This window comes from Sminthopsis crassicaudata, chromosome 3 (assembly GCF_048593235.1).
Source record: "Sminthopsis crassicaudata isolate SCR6 chromosome 3, ASM4859323v1, whole genome shotgun sequence".
NCBI classification, from domain to species: domain Eukaryota; kingdom Metazoa; phylum Chordata; class Mammalia; order Dasyuromorphia; family Dasyuridae; genus Sminthopsis; species Sminthopsis crassicaudata.
Genome location: NC_133619.1, coordinates 337,365,255 through 337,391,213, shown reverse-complemented (window position 1 = coordinate 337,391,213; position 25,959 = coordinate 337,365,255). Strand labels below are relative to the sequence as shown.

At 37.7% G+C, this 25,959-nt stretch overlaps 2 long non-coding RNA genes and 2 pseudogenes across 4 annotated transcripts; 3 read left to right on the top strand and 1 right to left on the bottom strand.

Moving 5' to 3' along the window:
* Nucleotides 1-1,205: 1,205 nt before the first annotated feature.
* LOC141564762 (uncharacterized) lies at nucleotides 1,206-3,198 on the top strand. Its single transcript, XR_012488695.1, has 3 exons — nucleotides 1,206-1,300; nucleotides 2,403-2,493; nucleotides 3,111-3,198. It is a non-coding gene; the product is annotated as an uncharacterized LOC141564762 (long non-coding RNA).
* A 517-nt stretch (nucleotides 3,199-3,715) lies between these two features.
* Nucleotides 3,716-8,574, top strand: LOC141564765 (uncharacterized). Of its 3 annotated transcripts, none has more exons than XR_012488700.1 (3): nucleotides 3,716-3,883; nucleotides 4,590-4,737; nucleotides 7,801-8,574. It is a non-coding gene; the product is annotated as an uncharacterized LOC141564765 (long non-coding RNA). The 3 variants fall into 3 exon arrangements; XR_012488699.1 differs by lacking the exon at nucleotides 7,801-8,574 and adding an exon at nucleotides 4,845-5,718; XR_012488701.1 differs by lacking the exon at nucleotides 7,801-8,574 and adding an exon at nucleotides 5,390-5,711.
* Nucleotides 8,575-12,951: 4,377 nt separating this feature from the next.
* LOC141564759 (ran-specific GTPase-activating protein pseudogene) lies at nucleotides 12,952-13,665 on the bottom strand (annotated as a pseudogene).
* A 684-nt stretch (nucleotides 13,666-14,349) lies between these two features.
* LOC141564755 (serotransferrin-like) overlaps nucleotides 14,350-25,959 on the top strand; it is a 29,885-nt pseudogene continuing 18,275 nt past the window's right edge.

The window sequence follows — 25,959 nt, the reverse complement described above, 5'->3', positions numbered from 1 at the left end:
TTTATACTTTAACGTATTTAACATGTATTGGTCAACCTGCCATGGGTGGGGGGAAAAGGGGAAAAATTGGAGCAAAAGGTTTGGGAATTGTCAATGCTGTAAAATTACCCATGCATATAGCTGGTAAATAAAAACTATTAAAACAAATTGGAGTTGAAACCAGAAAATTTGTATGGAAAAATCCTGTTCTTGCTACTTACCATGAGATCTTAGCACCTCTCTTACCTTTTCTGGGTCTTAGTTTTTTCAACATAAAATGAGATGATAGGTCTAAGTCAGGGGAAGGATAATTATGACATCATTCACTGGTCCTACAAAATTCTCAACTTCTAGAACTCAAGAAGTAGAAGGTGTTTGCACCTACCTTTTTGCTCATCATTGCCTGTGGTTACCTTAGAAAATGATTTTTCAGGCCTTATACAGTCCATGTGCTAGATATTCCTGAGCCCTGGGCAAAATGATCTCCAAGGTCCCTTCCAGTCCTAAATCCTATAGCATAGGATTGTACTACATAAGAACCATTTCAGCTTGAAAATTCTTTCAGCCTGATTATAATAAACACTTTTAATTTATTCCTGCAATTCTTACAACCTGGTGAGGTGGGTCCCCTCTCTGTTTTATAAGGCAATTGTGGTTTAAAAAATCAAATGACAAACACAGCTAATACAATCAGGACTAAATCCTAGATCTTAGGACTTTAAGATCATTGGGATGGAACTGGCTCCATATCAATCAATTAGTTACTGTTGCCGTGCTGATTATTTATACACAGGGAGCAAGTTTGATTTCAAGAATTGTACCTGTTTGTGCTTTTCCTCCCAACTTAGAAAATCTCTGCTCTTTCATCAAATTAGATGACTCAATGTTGTATTGTTTCCTTCTAATTAATTGGCTTTATTTAAATAATTGTTTTTAATGTATAAATGTCTAACTACCCCCGTTTTCAGGGCCCAGACCTAAGTTGAGGACGCTGGTCTTTGTTTGTATGTACTTTGTAATGTATTACCATACATAATAAACTCAAAAGATCAAACCTTCAGAAAGCCATTTCTTCTTTCACTGGTCATAGCTCAGGCTTTTGCATAGTGCATTTTAAAGATTGATTAACGGTTTAAACTCTTGACTTCTTTTCCCAGGTCATGACCTAGACAAGATTCATCCCTCAGGGGACAAGAAGGTGACGTGGTGCACAGTAAATGATGATGAAAAGAAAAAATGTGATGAATGGAATGTGTTCAGTAGAGGAGTCATTGAATGTGCAGTAGGAGAAAACTCTGAAGACTGCATTGTCAAGATAATGGTAGGTGCTCCCATTTTGGTACAGCATCAGTGTTTTGGGGCTCTTTAGCCTAGGAAGATCAGAATCCTGGTTAATGGTTCCATCAATTGTGTGACTGAAAACATTGTTGGCTCACTGGAACTTAGTTTCCTTGCTTGGAAAATGGAAAGTTTGGTATAGGTGATATTGAAAGTAACATCTAATTCTAAACTCTTTTAATTCAAAGTAGGAATTTCCTCCGAGAGAAGGAAGATGATAAAAAATGATAATAATCACAATATTTCTTCTGTATCTGAGCTACTCTGTTAGGGAATTACATTAAAGACCAACTTCCCATGAGCAAAGTGTATGGCTGCCCTTATTTAGACAGTCCATTTTGTGCCACTCAACTTGAGTCCCTTCCTGCATGACCAGGAACTCAGTATAGTCACAGACTAATATGTGAATGCTTTTGGGTGCTCCTGGGAATCTGTGCTTGAGAAAAAAGCCTGGGTCTCCTTAGACATCCCTAGTGTGTTATTAGCATGGTGATAAGGACAGAGATGAGTCAAAGAATTTGTACTTTGTAGATAACATCAGGAAAATTTATACCCTGCCTCAATGAAATTATGTTTTTTTCATTGTTATGTGCACATAAAGACGTGTTATTGCCCACTACAGAATTGTACCCTTCTCTGTGTACCTTCACTTAGTATAGAAGAAATCCCCCCCCCTTTCCCATGTTAGAGAGAGTGGGATTTTCCTGCAGTAAAAGCTTTGTACTTATAAAATGTAATATTTTGAAACCATGTGTTTTATGTCTCCTGTACTGGATCCTAGACTGTCGAGTTTCTTCCTTTTTTATAAAATGAGGGGGTTGAATTAGAATACCTTGGAAATCACTTCCAGCTCTAAGTTTATGATGCCAGAAGCCTTAGAAATAACTTTAAAAGTTGTGGTCTGCTATATGAGGTTGATATTCAAGGTAATTTTCTCATATGAAACTCTACCTAAGTTCCTACACTTCCCATCCTTCTCCCTAGTCAATCACCCTGTCACTAAGTGTATATGATGGCAGGCGTGATGAAGGGCTCCTAGGCTCCGTGAAACAATGTTTTTGTAATGATTTACTTTGCCTCCACAGAAAGGGGAAGCTGATGCCATGAGTACTGATGGAGGATATGTTTACATTGCTGGCAAGTGTGGTTTGGTGCCTGTCCTAGCAGAAAGCTACAGTAAGTAGAGGGAATATTTCTCCTTTAGCTTGACTCTCTCTAGGCTCTGAACAAAAGATTTTATGCAGAGCTCTCACTAGGGCAGCAGAAGAAGGGTGGGAAATAGCAAACAAATAAATTAGACTCACTAATAATCATTTAAACATTTATAGCCCTGAGATAGTTGATAGAGCTCAGGTTAGCTCCTTCTCTTTTTTTTTTCCTTTGCAATGTATGATATATATATATATATATGTATACATATATATATCATACATAGCAAAGGTCAAATACTATATAAAAATATATAACAAAGGTTCATATGCTATATCTTGTTTCTGGTATGCAACGGTTCTAATAAACCCTGAAGTGATCAAAAAGCACAAAGAAAAAGAAAAAACTCTAAGGGTGGGATCAAAATGGAAGCAAAGTTAGCTGAATAGGAATGAATTTTCATTTTTCATGTTATTCTAAACTGTAGAGAATCAAAGATTCTCCTGAATAGAATGGAATGGATTCTCCTTAATGGAATGGAATGGAATGACATTGTAGTGGTGTAAGCACTCATGCTTAAGAAAACCTGATATTTAGTGAATGCAGATGGAAGATTCATTCCATTGGCTTCTTTATTTTTTCAGCACCTAAGAATGGACAGAGTCATGGGAAGGACTGTGTGAATAAACCTGCTCAGGGTGAGTCTGAATTGGTAAACCCAGCGATGGAAGGGTTAGCCAGGTGGCACAGGATAGATCACTGGGTCCATCTTCCTGAGTTCAAGTCCAGCCAGACAACTTAATCGTTGTGTTACCCTGGGCATGTCACTTCACTCTGATTACCTCAGTTTCTCCATCTATAAAATAAACTGGAGAAGGAAACTCAAGCTACTCTAGTGTCCCTGCCAAGAAAACCCCAAATGGGATCACAAAGTGTCTGATATTACTGATAAATGACTGAATGCAAATAGTTAATGGGAGAGATTTCCTTAGGAAATAATAGGATTCTCTTTAATTGAAAGTCTTTTGAGAATAGTCTGGATGACTACTTGCTGAGTTTGTTATAGTATGGATAACTTTCTGGTCATGAGAAATTAAGTAAAAGACTGAGTTCTTCCAATGCTCTGGTTCCTATAAGTCTGAGGACATTTATATATCTGTTTTCCCCAAGGCATGAAGTAAGTTTGGTCTAGTGGCATCAAATGGCCCTTTCTGGAATGGCTCATAATGCTAACTATTGCTTTTTTGTGTCTGTTATTTTCAAGGTTATTAGGCTGTGGCTGTTGTTAGGTCAGGTACTGATCTCTCATGGAATTCACTGAAACACAAGAAATCCTGCCACACAGCAGTAGGCAGAAGTGCTGGTTGGAACATTCCCATGGGTCTGATATACAACCAAACCCATTCCTGTGAATTTGGTAAGCTGGTTCTTTGAAGAAGTTATTTGTTTGATTTTCTCTAATTGTTAGAGACTTAGGGAAATTTACACTGTGAAGTCCCTGGTTACCTTGGGTGGTAGAGAGTGCTAAATATTTCTAGACGTGTAGAATCAGGTTAAAACATATCAAGGACACATTTGAAGGAGAAAAGCAGTCACCAATGTACCTGGATTATGGTGTGGTATATGAATTGACTTTCTAAATAGGAGCCTTGAGTGATTTTTTAAATCACCATTTGAAAAAAGAATAAAGTAAAAAGTGTACAGTAAAGAACAAAAGAATAACCTAGATGGAAGCAAGAACAAAAAAAATGGACAGTCATAAATATGACTTCTTTGTTTTATTGAAATGGAAATATATTGAATATTGTTATTCTGCTGGGCACATGGCAATATATATTTTTACTTACCATGTTCTGTCTTTTTCTGGGTTTTTTTATGAAATTTTAACTATTTTTAAAAAAGAAAAAAATCACCATCAGGTCTGTGTGTTGGGGGGGTCACCTTCTCTCCCTGCAATGTTGCCTTATCTCTGAACCTCTGATTTATTTCAGGTTCTGGGCTTATGATCACATCTTCATTTAATTGGGGCAATTATGTAATTTAAAATAGAGGCTTTTAACATGGGAAATAAAAGGAAGCACTCATATTATTCAAGTAGAAACCACTGTCTTTTCTCTGTGTAGATAAATACTTCAGTGAATCTTGTGCTCCTGGTGCTGATGCTACTTCCAATCTCTGTGCCTTATGTATTGGCAATCGATACTCACCAATTTTGGATAAATGTGCTTCTAGTACCAGAGAAAACTACTATGGCTACAATGGGGCTTTTAGGTAAGTGTATTAAACCCAACCCTAAAATACCATCACCAATATCAGTCTCTTCTTCCTTTTATTCTCAACATCTTTCCAATACATTAACTCTTCCTTCTGCTTTACAGCTCTGGGCTATACTTAGAAGGGTATCAGCTTTAGGAAATAGTCTTTCAAAGAAACTGAAAGATGCACACAAGGACATGATCAGGGATCCAAGTGTCCCTGATATCCAAAGAAGATACTCTTATCTGTAAGATTCCTCAAGATACCTTGGTTTCCCATTGCTTTCCTTCTTGTTCTCTTGGACTCAGGTCTTTTGTCACTCCCATTGATGTACTTCCTCTTCTCTTGGATTCAGGCCTTTTGTCATGGATTGTTCATTCTTACAGCTTATAAATTCTTTCCCAGGAATGCAGAGATGAAAATGTACTGGCACAGGATTAATAGTTAAATTGTAAAATCATAGATCAGAAGGAGCTGTTATTGATCATCTAGTCCCCAGCTTCTTAAACTGGGATCTTGTAATGTGGGGGTCATGAAATTATGATTGAATCATTTTATATACTTGTTATATTCGGGGCCATGAAAAATTTCTTGGGTGAAAAAGGGCCATGAGTGGAAAAGTTTAAGAAGCCCTGAATTTTTCTAGTCTACTTTTATCTTTTTGTAGATGGGGAAATTGAAGTGGAGAAACCTTATGTGATTTGCTCAGGATTGTGCAGCTGGTTAGGGGCAGGTCCATGACTACTAGTGAGGTCTCCTCACTCTCACTGAGGATTTTAGACCAGGTCCATAGGATGTAGTCCAGATCAGTGGCTCTGTACATTTGGTCATTTGCCAGCATCATCAAATGTGTTGGGTGGCTGTTGGATTTTTTTCCCTAACAGTCTGATGGGCAATGTGGCCTTTTAATGCCTCTTAGTTGGAGTAAAGATAGGAAACATTAGAAGTTGAACAGCTAAAGGAAAAGGTAGCATTCTGCATTGGAAAGTATACTGATTGTGGAGTCAGAAAACCTAGGTTTAAAACTGTCCTCTGATACTTATTTACCTGTATAATGTTGAATACATTAAGCTTCAGTTTGTTCTCTGTAAAAATAAAGTTGGCCCAAAAGTATTCGCTAAGGCTATTCTAGATCTCAGTTTAGTGCTGTGATTACTTTGCCTCTTTTATTATCATGGAATGAATTATTGAATCTCAGAATTAGAAAGATGCTCAGTAACCATCCAATCCGATTTATGTCCCAGAAGAAATTTTTTCCCTAACATCTAAGAAATGATCTAGACTCTGGGCAGTGAGATAGATAGGTCACTTACCTGAGGTGTTCGTTCCACTTTGGGACTGATCTCAAAAGTTGCTGGTGTTCAGTCACTTCAGTCGTGTCTGCCTCTTTGTGACCCCATCTCAGATTTCCTTGGCATAGACACTGGAGCAGTTTGCCATTTGCTTCTCCAATTAATTTTACAGGTGAGGAAATTGAGGCAAACAGGGTGAAGTGATTTGCCCAAGATCTGCAATCAGTTCCTGACTCTAGGCTTAGCATTCTGTGCACTATGGTGCCACCTGGCTGCTCCAAGAAAATTCTTAGTGCTCAGTGATTCTGAAAATGCACTTTTCTCAAAGGCAGCCTGTGAAAAGAGAGACCCGTGATATCATTGTTGTAGGAAATTCCTTCTGCTAAGCACAGACAAGTTTATCTAATTTATAACCTTGAAAGGTTACCCAGAACACAGTGCTTAAAAGCTAACACATGTCCGAGGAGATGCTTGACATGGGGTCTTCATCATGCTGGGAAGGCTAGCCTTCTAAAAGGGGTCATGGAATCATAGATTATTAATTAATACTAGAAGAGTCTCAAAAGGTAAACCCTCTATTTTCTATATAAGGCACCGAGAGATCATGGGACTTGTCCAAGATCACATAGGCTATGAGTGACAAAACTAAAATTTGAACTGATCTTTTCTGATTTCCAACCCAACCCAACATGCTTTCGATGGCATCCTGCTATTGGGGGAAAAATTATAATGTCAGCCAAGTGTACAGCATCTTTGGCTCTTAGCAGAAGGAACCTTACAGATCACAGAGTGTATCCTCTTCAGATACAGAAGACTGAGGCCCAAGGAGGTTGTGTTATACAGGTATTTTCAGAGGAGGGAATAAACAATATAAACCTGTAAAGTATTTTGTGTTTGTTTAATGTAATTTTGTATTATCAGCTAACACACTGAATAAATTATGATTGATCAAAATGGATTATGGTGACTAAAGCCTTGGCTTCTTTTTGTTCTATAATTAATCGCTGATAACTTTGACTCTACTTAGTGATATATGATGCACAATAACTTGATTGTTGGCCAGTCTTTACCAGGATAAAAATAAAATATTTTGTAAAGATTTTATTTCATTATATAATATTTTATTCATATAGAGGGACTTTCTTTTAAAAAATATTTATTTTCACATGCATCATAATCTGCTCCTTTCACTGCCCCTCTCCTACTGAATAAAATAAATAAGAGTTGCATAATAAATATGTATAGTGCAGTAAAAATAAATTCCTATATTGGCCACACCCAAAAATGTATGCTCCTGTCTCTGTGCTTTTTTAAATTTATCATTTCCTCAGAAGAAGTGAGTGGCATATTTCACCTCGAGGTTTTTATCACTACATTGATCAGAATACTAAAGTCTTTCAAAGTTAAATTTCTTCATAATCCTGCCGTTATATAGCTTATCTTCCTAGTTTTGCTCACTTTGCTTTGCATCAGTTCAAAAATACCTTTCTAGTTTCCTCTGAAAATGTCTATTTTATTATTTCTTATGGATGTGAATATTCCATCACCTACAGATCCTATAATTTGTTTAATCATTACCCAATAGAAGGAAAGATTTTTTTCAATTTTAATCCACCAAGAAGATAAGAGCCTCTAGAGCTACTGTGGTATTTTGGTACATATAGATCCTTTGGAAGTTTCATTTTATTCTTTATCTACTAAGAGTAGGCTCTTTGGGTCAAAGGACAAGAACATTTTAATAATTTTCTTTGAAGAATTCTAAATTTTTTTTAAATAATTTTTTCAGTTCCACTTTCTCCTAAGGCGTATAAAGATGGTCGTCTATATCAGTAAAAAGAGTACACATGTGGATGTAATCATGTTCGACTTTTGGAAGATAATGACTATGTCTCAAGAATGTCAAAAGCCAAAATGGACCATAGTGAAGAAAGGAAACCTGTCGACACTGTTCATGATCAGCAGCTACCCAAACGCCTCCCCAAAAGAACAATCTGTGTTTCTGTAATCTCCACTGAAAACAAAACATGGAACAAGAAACAGCAGAAATCTTCTTCTTACCTGAATCAATAAGGAAATAAAATTTTCTGTCAAGGAAAGTCAGGAGGGCAAAGTGGGTAGGCACTAAGGAAATTACTTTGTATGCATAGAGAGGCTATGAGAGAGACAGTGATTGAGAAGGAAACAAAGAGAGACAGAGATAGAGACAGAAACAGAGAGAGATAGTCAGAGATAGAGATGGAGACCGAAAGAGACGAGAAAGACAAAGATACAGAGACAGAGGTGGAGATAGAGACAGAGACAGAGAGACAGAAAGAATAAAGTAAACAATCCCATATTATAGACAGAAATCCCCTAATTGACAGGAGAAACAAAAGAACCATAATTATGTACAGCAAATTCCTTGTTGAAGTTCACTAGGCTTAATTACTGAAAACAAGGTGCCCTGGGCTGCTTTCCTCCTTAAGCTCTGTCCCCTTGGATCTTTCTTCTAAGAGATTTCCGTGTGAAGAACTGGCTTACTCTTCCCATCCTCAGTCCTCTTCCCTTCCCCATCACAAGTCGAGTGCAATTAAATGTCTTCATCATGAGGTTCAGGCTTGCCCACCTCACTCTACTCTATCTTGCTCCAAGAAGTCTGGGAAGATCCCCTATTCAAATAGGCTTCCCCCTCAATAGTAACTTCTTTTCTGTTGCTGGTTATCCTTTGTTAAAGTCTCTAATCTCCTATTGCCATTTCTACTTGTTGTAGTCCTTTCCTTCCCAGTTGTGTGGTTTAGTGAAAAAGAACATTTGGCTAAAGAGTCTCCTCCAGGTTTAAGCCTCAGTTTTGCCATGATCACTATGAACATGAGCAGATCACTTACAACCTTACTGAGCCCCATTTGCTTCCTCTGAAAAATGAGAATAATAAAAATTGAAATAGAGATTTAGAGATAAGATCATGTAGTCCAATGCCCTTGATTTATAAAGGAAGGCCCAGAGGCATTTAAGTGATTTATTCAAGGTCACACAGATAACAATGGCAGAGCTGAAGTTCAGCTCAGCTCTTCATATTCCATAACTAACATACCCTCCACTGGAACAACCTGCCCCTCCTTGATGAGCTGATGAGGAAAGAACTTCTGAAAACTTAAAATCCTAACAAATCGTGCTAGTGCAGGGTATAAGGCCTAAGCAGGACATTTCCCCATAACTTGGAGACAATCAGAAGACATCACTTTCAGAAAATGAAAGTAATAATTACCATAATGCAGATGTGAGTAGCCATTGGCAGTAGTAATTCACTCTAAGATATACATTGGGAAGGAGCTGCTGAATGAAGTAAGTAAGGCTTCCCCAAAACCTTTCCTGGAGAATCTCATCTAAAATTCAACTAAATGAAAGAAGAAACATGAGGGTGGGGAAACTGATGTAGATAGTTCATTGGGGATTTCCCTGACCAATTTGAGGAGCTTCTAAGTTGAATTTTTCATAATATTTTTTAGTCATTTCAATTGTGTATGACTTCTCATTAGAATGTGAACTCCTACAGATCTTAATGCTTTATTTTTTGGAGGGGGGAGAGGTGTCTCCAATATTTAACCTAGCAGTTAATAGCTGCTTGTTAGGTGGTGCAGTATATAGAGTGCTAGGCCTGGATTCAAAAGACTCATCTTCCTCAGTTCAAATCTAACTATAGACCTTAACCAGCGGGACAAGTCACTTAACCCTGTTTGCCTCAGTTTCCTCCTCTGTAAAATGAGCTGAAGAAGGACATGGCAAACCAGCCCAGTATCCTCGCTAAGAAACTCTACATGAGGTCATGAAAAGTTGGACAGAACTGATCAACAGCAAATAAAAATTCTTGGTGATTTGCCTTAACTACGGACTCTGATGAGTCTGAGAGTAACCTACACATCTATACGTTCCTGCCCATTCCTACCCTGCTGCAGAACTGTTGATATGAGACAATCACAGTGCAAGAGAAGGGAAGAGAGGGAATAAGCATTTATATGATGGTTACTCTGTGTCAAGCGCTGTGTTAAGAGCTTTACAAATATTATTTCATTTGATCCTCACAACCTTGGGAGGATAATGCTGTAATTTTTAAAATTTTTTTTACATTTTACAGTTGAGAAGACCAAAGTAAACAGACATTAAGTTACTTGCTCAGTATCACACAGCTAGTAAGTATCTGAAGCTGGATTTGAACTTCCTGACTTCAAGCCCAGAGCTCCAACTTAGCTGGGGCACTTAGCGGCCTTTTAGTTTGTTCTCCTAGTTAGAAGAGGATAGCACAACGGAAGGGAGAGGAAAAGAGGAAGAGAAAGGAAGGAAGAAGGGAAAGGAGGTAGGGAAAGGGGAAGGGAAGGAAAAGGAAATTTTTGTTTTTGGCATTTGGGGTTGGGTGACTTTGAAAGCCACTTTATGTTTTTGTCCTTTAACTTTCTCATCTGTCAAATGAGAAGGCTGGACTGAATGATCTGAAAAGTTCCTTTCAAAGTTAGTATTATATGATTCTAAAATAAGCTGTAATCTAAGCAAGTGTAACCTTTCCTTTATAAAGTAATATTATTCAATCAGATGGTTCGAATGGAGTGTAGGAAAAAAAAGGGGGGGGTGGAACAACCCAACAACAACAGACTTTATCTTTGTGCTTCTAGAACCACACAGGAGAAAGAGTATCCCTACCAGCAGACTTGGTATATAGTTTGTACCCATAAAGGAGCCCTGAACTTGAAGTCACACCATCCCAGTTGGAATCTTAACTCTGCTGCTTATTAACCCAATAACTCTCCAAGTCTCTCTCTACCCCCTCACCTGTAAAGTATTTCTATGATAAAAATATCCAAAATCAAAAGATGATTAAATTTCCCAGGACACTTGGGAAATATGTGTAAACATTCATTGGGGAACACTGACTCCAATTTTCAAAAAGCCTTGTGACCAAAGCGGGGCTAAGGATTGGTATAAATAGACTTGGAAAAATATTTGGTGGGAGTTGGAGGTTCTTTCCAGGACCAGAACTATATAGGGATACCCCAGAGACAAACAAGCCGCCTATGATGTCCCAAAGCAAAAAAGACATCCAAGCCACAATGAAGCTGTGGAGACTTAACTGATTATGACAGCATAGATGCAGATGCTATGGGTAAAATTTCCCACTCAGGGGACTGAGTGTTGCCTTAGACGCTTGCAAGCAGTGTGATTCTGGGAAAATATTAACCTCTCTACTGAAATTTCTCCATCTATGAAATGGGGATAGTGCTGGCACTTCATCATAAGTAAGGATCAAATGAATTGACAATACATATAAAGTGCTTTGTAAACTTTAAAACTCTATATAAAGTCTACCTATTGTATATTGTCTCCATTGTCTAGTACTTGCCTTTATCTACTTAGAAATTTGGGAATATCTGACCTTAAGAAAGGTCTACATATTCAGTGGTTCATCTGACTCCAAGTTCAATATTCAGTGCATTGTCCCACGGAACTTTCTGTGGTAGTGATGCACAGTGAATAGAGTGCTGGGCCTGGAATCAAAAACCTCATCTTCCTAAGTTCAAATCTGACCTCAGATATTTACTAGTTGTAAGAATTAGCAAGTCACTTCACCCTTATTGTCTCAATTTCTTCATCTGTAAAATGAACTGGAGAAGAACAGGACATTTACTCTAATATTTCTGCCAAGAAAACTTTAAATGAGGTCATAAAGAGCAGGGCATGACTGAACAACAACAATTGCAAATACAAATTGATTGTGAGCTCTCTTGAGGCAAGAATGAGGTGGGGAGAATAGAAGCAAACACTTGTGTTGAATTTCACTGCCACACTATCCTTTCAAAGGGATACCTCAAGCTTGAATTTGAAGACCTTCTTGACCAATGTTAATCATGAAAAAGACTATAATAGTTAGTGAATAATGAGTAAATCCATTTATCCAAGTAAATACTAAGCAGAAATAATAGAAGCTACATGGATTAAAATATGCCAATTAACAATTAAAGTTAACAATTTCTCCTACTGGGAAGAAGTTATCTCCATTCATACAAAAGACTCTGATCTCACCCAAAGGAAAATTCTTTAAACTTTTTAGTGTAAACCAAACTGGAAATTGAGGATATACTGAAGCCCTGCTTTTCACCTACATGGCTTCTTTCCAGGCTTTATTCTCTTTACCTCTGAATTTCTCCTCATAGAGTTTGTCAGTACATGTATTTTCTATGGAATTAGGAAGCACATTTCTCTTCTCTCAAGCTCTTACACCAACGTTCCCTGGCACAGGCATGTACCATTATCATCATTCTGCCAAGAAGGAGACTTGTATACTACTGTTCTACACTTGAAGCCAAAGTTACATCTATACTCCATCTTCACCTCAGTGAATTTTCACAAGCATTCCCTCTAGCTGGAATATATTTCCACCTCTCAGAATCCTTGTCTAATTCAAGGTTTAATTTGGGTACCACCTTCTTGATGAAAGCTCCCTTTCCTTTCTCTCCATCCCTACTTGTTAATGCTTTCTTCATCCTTACTTTTTCTTATGCTAGTCTGACTTACAATGAATGTTTAATCCCACTATTAGAATCTAAGCTCCAAAGGAGTGCAGGGACTGTTTCATTTGTGCCATTTCACATAGATTATTATCTATCTGTTATCTATTTATGTTAAATAAATTCCTATTTAATTGAATACTTGATGAATGCCCTTTTTCTAGCTTTCCAAAGTTTTATTTACTCTTTTGGATATATTATTACTAAGTGTTTCCACATGGAAAATAAATTTATGGGAATGGGTTTGCTGAAGACACCTTCAGCAGAGTAAAAACTTAGAAAACAACCTGGAGGCTGGAATTCAGTTTTTAAAATAATGTCCCTTGTTAATAAAAAAGAAAGAAAGAAAAAAAATTAAATTAAAAGAAAGAAGGTGAGGCCAACAAGTTTAATACATTATGGTGCTAGGTTTCCTCCTTGGGCACCTCCAGCTTTTGTCTAAATTGTTTCTTTTCCTTCTCCTCTTTCACCTTATTCATGGACAGTTCTGAGAACTTCCTCGCCCCATTTTTGATGCTACTATGCCTGCTCTTGTTACCTATTCTTCCTTCTATATATTCCTTATTTTCATATTTTGACTTAAGCTTCAGGGCATTTGCTGCATTTAGGAACTGGATCACATTTAGGCTTGGGATTTTAATCAACAAAGTCAACATGTGTGTTTCAGACCCAGGCCCTTTGAGCACTGCCTGCATTGGCCTTCAGCTCCAGCAATGGTGTCAAATGGTGATTTGCACAGATATTCAAAATTTTGTCCCTTCTCAGGAGGAGGCAAATCATCCCCTTCTCCTTGTGTTTCAGTAGATTTGTGTTACCTGCTCCTAGCTCTTTCCATTTGGAAAGATCATTCTCAGATGCAAATCAGAACTACGTGGCCCAAATCATAAAAAGCTCTTCATCTTCTTCAAGAGTCTTGATCTCCTGCTCAGGAAGAGGCACTATGGGCTCAAACTGTGGATCATAGTTTGAGTCATCCACATTCTCTGGATTAGGGTTCATCTCAATCAGTCATGTCTTCAGAGGCTAACCTTCCACAGGAGCTGGACCTCAATGAAGAAACAGCAGAGAAAAAGCCTGGATCCTAATTTAATAACATTCCTTTCCATTTTAGGAGGGAGTGAAGTAAGGACTAAAGTCCGGGAACCATGGATCTTGAAAGATTAACTTAACACATTGAAAAAGCTGATTTGAGCCTTTCTGTAAGTAAGAATTTTTTTTTAAACAATCAAGATTAAGTGAATTGTCTAGTGTTAGTAAATGTCAGGAGCTGGATTTGAACTCAGGCCCTCCTAACTTCAGGATCTGTTCATTGTTCCACCTAATTTCCCCTAAGTTAAAGGTTCTTAACTTGGGGTTTGCAGATACTTTTTTTTAACTGTATTTAATATAGTTGGTTTCCTTTGAAATCCTCTATATTTTATTTTATGCTTCCTATTGAAAGATTTCATGGAAAAAAATAACAGCAACACTAACAAAACAACTCCCTTCCATTATCCCGCCTTCAAAAAAAGAACCACTGATGAGGAGGAAAATAATGGGGAGAGAGGAGGGAGTAAAAACTTTTTCCTATCCCTTGAGTCCTTCCCTAGCTTTGGAAGTAAAGGTGAGGCATCTCACAAATTAAATTTTGTGGCTTGGATGAGCTGATAATTAATCCAGGTCCAGTTACTAGCTTTGTTCAACTATTTGGTGGGCACAGTCTCCTCTCTTTCAAGCAAGCACTGGAGATCTTGTTCTCTGAGCTCCTTTCTGGAAGATGCAGGACCTGGGATAGAGGACACCTTCTCTGTTCCTGGTTGAGAGAAGTTAGTGTGGCCATGAACTCATTCCCCTCTGGCTTTTCTCCTTTAGGGCTGTGCCTGGCTTCTACAGATCGACAAGTAAGATGGTGTGCCATATCACAAAATGAGCTGAAGAAATGTCATGAATTTAAGGAAGCCTTAAAGACCACCAACAGTCCCAGTCTGGCCTGCATCATGAAAACCTCCCACATGGATTGTGTCAAGGCCATCTCAGTAGGTCACAAGCCCTTGTTAGTGGTGGAGGGTGTGTGACTGTCTGCCTGAAAGAGAATGGAAGAATGCTGTCTCTGCTCTCCACCAATACTCTTACTTTGTTTCCTTTCCATGAGGGTCTCTAAGAAATTCTTGTTATTGTTCAGTTGTTTCAGTCTTGTCTGGTTCTTTATGACCCCATTGCGGTTTCCTTGGCAGAGATCCTGGAGTGATTTGCCATTTCCTTCTCCAGATGAATGTACACATGAGGAAACTGAGGCTACAGAGTTAACTGACTTGCTTGGGAGCTGAGGGCGGATTTGAACTTGGGAAGATGATTCTTCCTAATTCTAGGCTTAACACTCTGTGCACTGTAGTGCCACCTAGCTACTGCAAAGAAGCTCTTAGTTCTCAGTAATTCTGGGAAAAGGGCTTTCCTCAAAAAGGGGCTTGGGGGAGGGTTAGGGGGGAGACAGAATTATGCTGACAAAGCAGCTGCTTGGAACATAGAGGGAAAGGGCAGTGAGATGGCACAGTGAATACATAGAGTGCTGGCCCTGAAATCAAGAGGAGCTGATTTCAAATCTGGCTTCTGTCACTCAATACTTCCTAACTATGTGACCCCTGGGCAAATCACTTAACCCCAATTGCCTCAGCAAAAAAAAGAAAAAAAAAATCCAGAAATGATTTAATGTAATGGCAACTCAGTTATTTAAAAAAAAAAATTTTGCCAGCTCTGTTGCTACCTTGTAATGGCATGGAATGAAGCCTGACTTCTTTAAGGCTATCTGCAAATAGCCAGCAAAGGGCAAGCTTTGGCAAGGCCTGACAAATTGGAGAGACATCAGCTAAGGGAGGGTCTAGTGATTGGGCACCTGCCAGATGAGGTATTCCAGATCAGTGCAGCCATGCTCCTTATCTGGAACTCAGCTGCCAGGTGAACTATTATTTATTTTTGGCCACAATAATTCCTCTAGACTATCTTGTAGGGATGGAGGAGAATTTAGGTGAAGAAAGCATTCAAGTACAAATGGTAAAAGATTATGGAATCATAGATTTGGATCTGAAAGGGACCTTTGATGCCACTCAGTTTAGCTCTCCTTCCCTTCCCCCCTCCCCCTTTCTTTTGCAGATAAGGAAACCCTAGAGAGATTAAGCAAGATTGTCTGAGGTTGTCCAGGTAATTTAAAGCAAGTTAGGATTTGAACCTGGACCCTTTGGGTTTGGAGGGTACGATAGGTAAATAATTAATAATTCAATGGATGTACAAATGAAAAGAAGGATGTCTGCCCCGCTCCTACGTACTTAGCATTATCAATTCTCAAAGGCTTATAAATTTAGGGCAAGAAGGAACCTTAAAGGTTACTTAATCCTGTCCCCTCATGTTATAGGTGAGGAAACAGGCTCAGAGAGGTCCCTACAGTAAATAGAAGTGCCAGGATTTGAATTCAAATTTTGGCTTTCGATTCCATATCCAACTATCTTTGTAGATTTCTTAAGAGCAGAGACCAAAAAAATTAATATTTCCTTAGCCATTTTTTTTATCAGGAAGGGCTTCATAAATGCTGTTTGAATGGAAGGCAGGGAAATTACAGGCAGGAAAGGTTAATGAGGGGGATTTTTTCCCCACTTTATGAGAGAGAGAACTTTTGGCATATTTAGCTTCTATTATGTTCCAAGGAAAACAGGAAGGACCTATGGATTTGTGAAATCCCTACTGTGCTAAATACTTTTTATAAAGACTTCACCAGATCCTCTTAACCACCCTGAGAATAGGTGCTGTTAGTATCTCTATTTTACAGTTGAGTAAACTGAGGCAGCAGAGATAAATGATTTGTTCAGGGTCATACTGTTAGTAAGTGTCTAAAGCTAGATTTAAAATCAGGTCTTTGTGACTCAAGACCCAGGATTCACTGAATCCTCTCAGTTATCTTAAGGCAGGGTAAAAGACAATGTAGTTCTGTTAAGGTTTTTCTAGTCCTCAGACTTCCAAACCTACCCATTACATGCGTTCCTACTGTTCCTTACTGAGAGCTAAGGGGCTTCAGTGCTGTTTTCACTCATCTCTTTCAGGATGATGAGGCTGATGCTGTGACTATCGATGGTGGTTTTATCTATGAAGCAGGTCTGTTACCCTACAATCTGAAACCCATTGTTGCTGAAGACTATGGTACAGAAGCAAGTGAGTTCTTGATTTGCATATATTGACTCCCAAGTCAGAACAGGAGTTTTGGACAACCCTTGAGTTGCTGAAGAATCAAACTCTGATGATCCAGAAAGTGAAGTTAGTGTTGTTCTCAAAATGAGAATGAGAGAATATGGTTACTGCTGTGGAATAAAACTTACAGAAATTCTCTAGTTACAGAAAATGGCCTTATAAAAATAGTTCCTCCTTCTCCCTTTCTGCCCCCTCAACTTATTTTCTCTATGTGGTTCTGGCACTGGAGAATTCAAATCCATGTTGTAAGGAGCAGAGAGGGGGAAAAAAAAGGGACATCATTCAGGTCACCAGAACAATAGGAGGATTTTAACTGGGAAGTTGCCTGAGAAGAGACTGCAGAGTTGGGAAATGTAAACTAGGGACTTTTTTTAGCTACTCATTTGCCTGAATAGGACCACTGGAAAAATTCTCAAAATTTAATGATTTGATGTATGGTATTGCCTGTCGTCGGGGGGAGGGAATAGAGGGAGGGGGGGTAATTTGGAAAAATGAATACAAGGGATAATATTATAAAATATATATATATATATATATAATAAAAAAAAATAAAAAAAAAAATTTAATGATTTGAAAAGGGAGCTTGATTATTTTCTCCTATCAAAGAAGAGTTTTCCTGACGAAGAAGAGTTTTCTTTTTTAAAAATTTCATTCTTAATTCAGGGAATAAAATATGCATTTCCATAACACAGTATAGGAAAAAAGATGATTGTATTTGAAACTGCAAATTTATTTATGCATAACTTGCTATTCCTTTTTAAATATACAACAAAGCCATCATGTAGATTTCTTTTTTTTCTTCCCTCCTGTACTGCTTCCCAAGATAGCCACCATTACACACAAATAAGTCTGTATGTATATATATATATATATATATATATAATTCTACACTTATTTCTAATTATCAGATTTTTTTATGAATGTAGTATCTTCATATGTCCTTTATAGTTAATTTGGGTATTTATAATAGTCAAAATAACTTATTTTCTTGAAGTTGTTCTTTAAACAATATTGCTATTACTTTATACAATGTTCTCTTTGTTCTGTTCATTTTGCTCTTCAGTACTTTGTGTTTTATATATATGTAAATATACATAGTGTGTATATATGTATGTATAAAAAAATGTGGGTGTGGGTATATGTTTTATAGGCATTTTTAAATTCTTCCTTTACCTGATCAGTCCAAGTCCAGGATCAGATATTTTTTGGGATTTCCCCACCCCTCAAGAGATCATCAGGGAATGCCATCTTCTTGTCTTTGACTCCTAGCTGAGAATCTTCCTGTTTATTTTATGTTGTATAGACCCTCTGTCTCAGTACTTTGCTGTGGCTGTTGTGAAGAAGGGAACTGATTTCCAATTCAAGGACCTCAAAGGCAAGAATCCTGTCACACTGGCCTGGGCAGGTCAGCTGGGTGGATCATCCCTGTGGGGACACTTTATGCTCTTGGCCTGTTGCAGTGGGAAGGACCACCAGAACCCATCGAGGATGGTAAGCTGGCAAGTACAGTGAGGATTCTGAATGTAGTGGTGATTAGCTGTATTATTATTATTATATTAAGTCACAACCCCAGTTTCCTACAACAAAAAAAGAAAATTGTGCTCTCTAAAAAGAATATCATCTGAACCTATGATTTTCATTTATTACCAATTTCTTGCCTGAAGTCTGTACCCTTAAATACCCAGACTAGGATAGCAATGTGCTGCCTCTTGTATGCAAAGCACCCTACCATTTGAATGTTCTCCAGAAGCTTCTTCTAATTCAAGAGTCTTATCCTTTTTTGGTGTAATGAAACTCCTCAGCAGTCTGGTAAAACCTAAAAAATAAAATATATAGGATCACAAAGGATCACAAGTTAAAAACACACACACACACACACACACACACACGTGTGTGTGTGTGTGTGTGTGTGTGTGTGTATATATATATATATATATATATATACATATATATGTATTTAAAAAGCCAATTCACAGACACTCATTGAAAAAGTAGTTCCTAGAATTAACTTATTTTTTTCTAGGCTTTGAGACTTTTCCAGGAATTAGAGGGTAGATGTGTATTTATCGTAGGGTATTGGCTCAGAATTGACACCTGAAGAATGGGCCCAGGATTGTATGTTAGGAATGAAAATGGGAAATTAGTGGGGTAGCTAGGTGTTTCAGTGACTTAACTAACTTGTTTGCCTCAGTTTCCTCATCTGTAGAATAAGCTGGAGAAGGAAATGGCAAACTATTCTAGTAGCTTTGCTAAGAAAACCCAAAAAGGGGTCACAAAGAGTAAGATATAACTGAAATTGAATTTAGAAGTAGAGTGTTGACATTGTGAACTCATTCATCCAAAATGAAAAGCAATCACTTCATATCTCTATGTTCCTGCAGATTGCTATTGATATGTCTTCTGGAAAGAAGGCAAGCCTAGAAAGTTTATATCTGGAGACGGACATTGTTTCTGTGTGTCCTCCCACATACCCTTTACACTGCTCACGTGTGCTGTTTCTTTCTCTCTCTCTCTCTAGCTGTGGCCAGGTTCTTCTCAGGCAGCTGCGTTCCCTGTGCATTGCAAAGGAATCCTAAATTGTGTTCTTTGTGTGCCGGAAAAGGCAGTGATAAGTGTGCCTGCTCGGACAGAGAACCTTATTTTGGCTACTCAGGAGCATTCCAGTAAGTTGAACCCTCCCCATAACTCCGGTGAAATGTCAAGCATCTATAAGTCTATGAACAATCCCCCAATCTCTATGGTTTTCTTGGGTCCTAGAAATAGTCACATCTTAACTTCAACCATCCTGACCCTGGTCTTCCAGTAATGGGACAGGACAGCAGGGAGCCTGTTCTTTGTCCCCTTCCTTCCATAGCCACTTCTACTTTTGTTCAAATGAGGTTACTATAGTATTATAGTATAATAGTATTATATAGTATATAGTACTATATATACTTTGCAGAACATATAGCATTATATGCAGAGGCACTGTTATTAGTATTAATATTATCAGTGACAGTTCTTTCAGTTTCTTGCACCTAGTCTGAGCCTAAACCGAAGAAAGACAAAGGGCCTGGCTAAGAAAGCTCTTTAGTATCTAGCAATCTAGCCAAGGGTCCCTGATTATTAGAGAAGGGATGAATTGGATCATTCAAGTTAGAGAAGTTGGTGGAGACTGAGATGGGCACTTAGGTCTGAATCTTAGCTCTAGGACTTCCTACCTTTGTTGCCTTACAAGCCCTTGGTGAAGTAGATACTCTCTGCATATGCTTCTGTCTGTGATGGCTATTGGAAAGCATGGGATAAGCTATTGATGCTGGACTGTGCCCATTCTTGTGATTCTCCTTTTCCCTAGATGTCTGAAGGATGGTGTTGGAGAAGTGAGTTTTGTCAAGCACACAACTGTGTTAGGTAAGTACTAGGGTAGAGAGGCCCAATTCCCCACTATCTCAAGCATTGGACACCTCCGTCTATTTTTTCTGTCTCCTGCCCTCGTGTTTCTTACAATGCTCTTCTGAAGAAAATTTTAAAAGTTAGTTCACAGTGGTGTTATACCATTTACCATCTGCTGGAGTTCCCTGCACAAAGCAATTTATTAATCTTTTCATCGACTTCCCCTCCCACCACCTAATACTCATAGATTGAAGTTACCCACCTTGGTGCCTTGTTAAATTGTAATGTCCCTCAGAGTGAGGACCTTACATGGTAGACAAAAATATAGGACACAAAAGGTGGAATCATTAAGGATCAACAGCCACGAGAGGTGGAAAGGTAGAGATGGATGGAGAAGAATAATGTTAAGATATTCTTTTTAAAAAAGTAAAATATTAATGGATAATTAATTACATTAAGGTACATAATACATTGGCTTCAGGGGGTAGTATTTAAAATTTGCTCTCAGTGGTTCAGTAGATAAAGTGCTGAGTCTAGAGTCAAGAAGATTCATATTCCTGAATTCAAGACAGAGTATTGCCAAGATTCTAGAAGCACAAAAAGTAGTCAGCTTAGCATCATTTTGGCCTAGAATTCTGATTCCACTATAGATTTTAGTCAGAGATTTTTTTTAATCTTTTAGTTTTATTCAAAATATATATCTCATTTAATGCCTGTCGAAGTGTTTTACACACAATAGAAGCTTAATAAATGCTTATTCTCTTTAAGAATGGTCTTTCTAGTCTTATTTGGAATTTTTGCTTTTTCTTGCAGACAACCTTCTCACCGAGGCTGACAAGGAAAATTATGAGCTACTGTGCCCTGATAACACAAGAAGGCCTCTCGATCAGTACAAGGATTGTCACCTGGCCAGGATTGCTGCTCATGCTGTTGTGGCCCGAAGTGTGAATGGCAAGGAGGATCTGATCTGGGAACTTCTCTCCACTGCACAGGTATTGGCCATCCCCATTTTTCTCCTTTTTTAAAATTCAATTTTATTTTCACTTCTAAGTTCTGTCCCTCTGCCCATTCACTCCTCCACTTATTGAGAAGGCAAGAAATACGAAACTCATTACAAATATGAAGTCATATCAAAATAAAAAAAACAAGTTAGACTTGTTCTGGGATTGGGGTGGAACAGAAAAAAGAAAGGAAGAAGAAAAAATATGCTTCAATCTGTATCTGAATATCAGCTTTCTCTCAGAAGTTGGATGACATTTTTTGATTGCATTGCACTGCACTGATTATATTTACTACGTCTTTCACAGTTGATCATCTTTATTCATGTTGCTGTTACTGTGCAGATAGTTCTCTTGCTTCTACTCTCTTCTTTGCATCAGTTCCCATGAATCATCCCAGGGTTTTCTGAAACCATCCTCTTCATTATTTCTTATGGCACAATAATATTCCATCACATTCATAAACTATAACTTTTCTAGTCATTCCTCGATTGATGGTCATCTCCTCAGTTTCCAACTCTGCCACAACAAAGAGAGGTGCCATAAATATTTGTGTACACGTGGATGGACCTTTTTTCTTTGAGCTCTTTAGGATATAGACTTACTAGTGGTGTTGCAGAGTGAAAGGATATGTAGATGATTTGGCCATAAAGGATGATAGCATAAACAAATTAGGAGAGCAAGTGAAAATTTACCTGCTAGATCTCCATAAAATGAGGAATTTCTGATCAAAGAAGAATTAGATAATAGTATCAAAGGAAAAATGGACAACTTTAATTTAAAAAATTAATTTAATTTTGAATTTAAATTTTTAAAATTTTTATTTAAAAATTACAATTAAATCTCTACATTAAATTAAAATGTTTTTGCACAAACAAAACCAACAAAAACAAGATTAAAAGGGAAGTACAAAACTGGGAAAAAATCTTTACAGCCGACGTTTCTGATAAAGATCTCATTTCCAAAATATATTTAAAAATGTGACAAATTTATAGGAATACAAGTCATAACCAAATGATAGTTAAAGAATATGACATAATTTTCAGATGACAAAATTAAAGCTATCTATAGTCATATGAAAAAATGCTCTGACTATTGGTTAGAGAAATGTAAATTAAAAGAACTCTGAGATATCACCTCACTTGTTGGCTACTTTGACAGGAAAAGATAATGATAAATATTGGAAGGAATGTGAGAAAACTGGGACACTAATCATTGCTGGTGGAGTTGAGAAATGATCCAACCATTCTGGAGAGAAATTTGGAACTATGTTCAAAGTCTATAAAACTGTGCATACCTTTTGACCCAGCAGTGCCATTCCTGGGTCTGTATCCCAAGCAAATTTTCAAGGAGGGAAAAGGACCCACATGTGTAAAAGTGTATGTAGCAACTCTTTTTTTGAGGTAGCAAAGCATTGGAAAAGGATAGATGCCCATCAATTGGAGAATAGCTAAACAAGTTGAGGTATATGAAGATAATGGTATATTATTGTTCTATAAAATATGATGAACAAGCTAATTTTAGAAAGGCCTGGAAAGATTTACATGAACTGGTGCTGAACAAAATAAGCAGGAACAGGAATACATTATACACAATAACTACAAGAACAAGGGATGATCCGCTATGAAAAACTTGATTTTTCTCAGTGGTTCACAGATCCAATGCCATTTCAATAAACTTTGTACAGAAAATGTCATCTGTATCTAGAAAAAGAACCAAGGAGACTGAATGTAAATCAACACATGCTATGTTCATTTTTTTTCTGGGTTTTTTTTTTCAATCTCTCCCATGGTTTTTTTTGTTTGCTCTGATTTTTCTCTCCTAATATGATTCATAAAGTAATGTATATTAAAAATGAATAAATTTACTGGGAAAAAAGATATCCTTTCTTGCAAAAACAAAACAAAACTAAACAAAACAAAAAAAAGGCATGCAGCATTTATTGTGCACAGTTCTGGACTGTTCCAGATTGCTTTTTAGTATGATTAGGGTAGTTTGCAGGTCCCCAAAAGTATAGTGTGCCTCTTTTACCACAGCCCTTTCATCTATTGTCATTTTGCTTTTAACATCAAATTCAGTTTGATGGGATGTGAGGCATTACCTTAGAGTTGTTTAAGTTTCATCCCTTTACTTAATAGTAATTTAGAAAATTTACTTATTAGTGATTTAGAGAATTTTTTCATATCACTATTGATTATTTTTTCCTTCTGCTAAGTTCTTATTATGTTCTAATTTCCTGTTCCTTTTTAAATTTTTTTAAAGATGTTAAAGTGGTTTTCCCTTCCCTTTTTCAGATAATTTTGCAGATAAGAAAACTGAAGTAAACAGGGTTGTTGTGCAGGGTCACATAAATAGTATCAGATACTGGATCTGACCTTGGGAAGATGAATTTTCTTGACTCCATCCCAACACCTTATGCACTGTGCCACATAGAAGTCATCCTCATTTTACAATTAAATTACTTGCTCAAAGCAACCCAACTACTATGTATCTGAGGCCAGATTGGAACTCTATTCTTTTTGATATCAAGTTTAGTGCGGCTGAATATTTCCTTTGTGATTATTTTGGAAGAAAATGATTGAACAGATGATTCTCAGTGTAATCAAGTGTTTACGGTCATGAGAGGTAATTTCTCAAAGGGAAAAGAACTAAGAAGATGCTTCTCATTCAACTGCACTAGGGTATGTAATGTTCTTGAATTGTGAGGGTCCGGTCATCTGCTCAATTATAATCCTTCTCTGGGAGGAGATCGGTAAAATCTTTTCCTCTGAGTGCAGGTTTCTTGGGAGCTCTGAATCTCCTTCACTTCTTGTCCTTTCTCAAATCATTCTGGTCTCCTTTCAGCCTGCCTGACTTCAAAACTCTATCCCAGAGTCGATTCTCTCAGACCCAATACTGCCCTCCTTTTATTCTCCCAGAGAATGGGCGAGTAAGGACTCAACGGGACATGGAGAAATACTTCCATCAATGAACTTGCAACTCTTAGAATTCCTAAGGTATAAATTCCCTTTAAAGGCCCGAAGCAAAGGTCTGAGCCAGAGAGCTGTCAAGTCAACCTGAGTTCTCACCTTGTCACTGTCCAGACGACCTGAGTTCTCACCTGGTAATCCTAAGAAGGGTACATTATGCTTTGGAATACAATTAAATGAAAGTCTTAGAGAAGATAAATGGAGATGGATAAACTGGGAGATTAATAGGGATCTACAAAATAGACAAGATTATGAAATATAGAAGATGGAATCTCTGATTACACAACAAACCTGGTATTGGTAGAGATGGTTAGGATGTTCTGAAAGAGGTAAAATATAAATGGATTACAGCATATAATCAGTTCCTCCAGGGGACTGAAAATCACAGAACAGTAGTATATGGGGGAGATAAATAGCAGTTGAGGAGGCCAGATTAAATTTTATGTAGAGGGGGTGGCACTGGAGCTGAATCTTAAAGGCACCAAGTTATTCAAAGAGGCAGAGATGGAGAGAGAGTGAATTCTATGTAAAGTGGACTTGGTGATAGAAGATCTGTGTTCTGTATTTGCAATAGCAAGACCAGTCTAAACAATAGACTGTGTGAAAAAGAGTAATGTGTAAAATAAAATGGAAAGGTAGGTTGGAAGTATGTGAAAGCCTTTAAGTAACAGAGTTTATATTTTGATTCTGGTGATGATAGAAACTGCTGGAGCTTCTTGAGCAAGGGAGAAATAACACTGTCAACACTGGGCTTTAGCAATATCACTTTGCCAACTATGTGAAGGATATGTTGGAGAGAAGAGGAAAAAGAAATAGGGCAGGGAGACCAGTTAGGAAGCTATTGCTATGGTACAGGGGCAAAGCTAGGGACTGAAATAAGGTAGTGGTAGTGGGGTCTAAATGGAGACGAAAGAAGAGCATGCATATAGGAAAGGTTGTGAAGCTCACAAAATTACGCATAGATTATAAAAGTTGGGGGAGGAGGAAAGTAAGGAGTTAAAGAAAACTCCAAAATTGTGAACCTGAGTAAATGGAAGGATGGTGAAGGCCTGGACTAAAATAGAAACATTTAGTAGAAAAATGTGAGTATGGGACAAGATCATGAGATCTGTTTTGGGTGTTTGTAGAACTTTCTAATAGGTGGTTGGTGAGGAAAGAAACAGATTGGAGCTTGAGAGGGATTAGGACAGGATAAAGGGATTGGTGAAGCACAGAGATGGTAATTAAAAGTATGGAAACAGGTTAGATTACTGAACTCATGAAGGAATATGGCAAAAAGGGCCACACACCGAGTTACCTCTTCCCTTGTTAGCAATTTTCATTCATGGTTTTCTTTTTCCCTTGAATAGGAACATTTTGGCAAGGGCAAATCAGAGAAATTCAATCTATTTGCTTCCCAACATGGAAAAGACTTGCTATTTAAGGACACTGCTAATAGACTTCTGAGAGTACCTCCAAAAATGGACTATGAATTGTACCTAGGATACAAATTCATCCAGGCCATCAAGCCTATGAAAGGTAAGCAGACTCTGGTCCATTTCAGAGATGGGGAGTGGGGGCCCAAGCAGTAAATTATTAGCATATGGGTCCATGATTCTAACTCAGTTGCAGTCATTGTAAGACATTATAATGCTTCCAGGCATCCGATCCTTCTTCAAAATCTTTGGCAAGATGGAGAAACTGAAATTCGGAGGAGTTAAATTGCTTTCTTGTACTAGTCTCCTGTAGATTGTTAGGCCAGATGGTTCTATTTGCCATCTGAGCCAATGAGCTTTATAGAGTTAGTTCTAATGAAGGACAGGGGGCAAACATTTCAAGAACTACATACAGAAGTTCTACATTATATTCAGTATTATTTCTA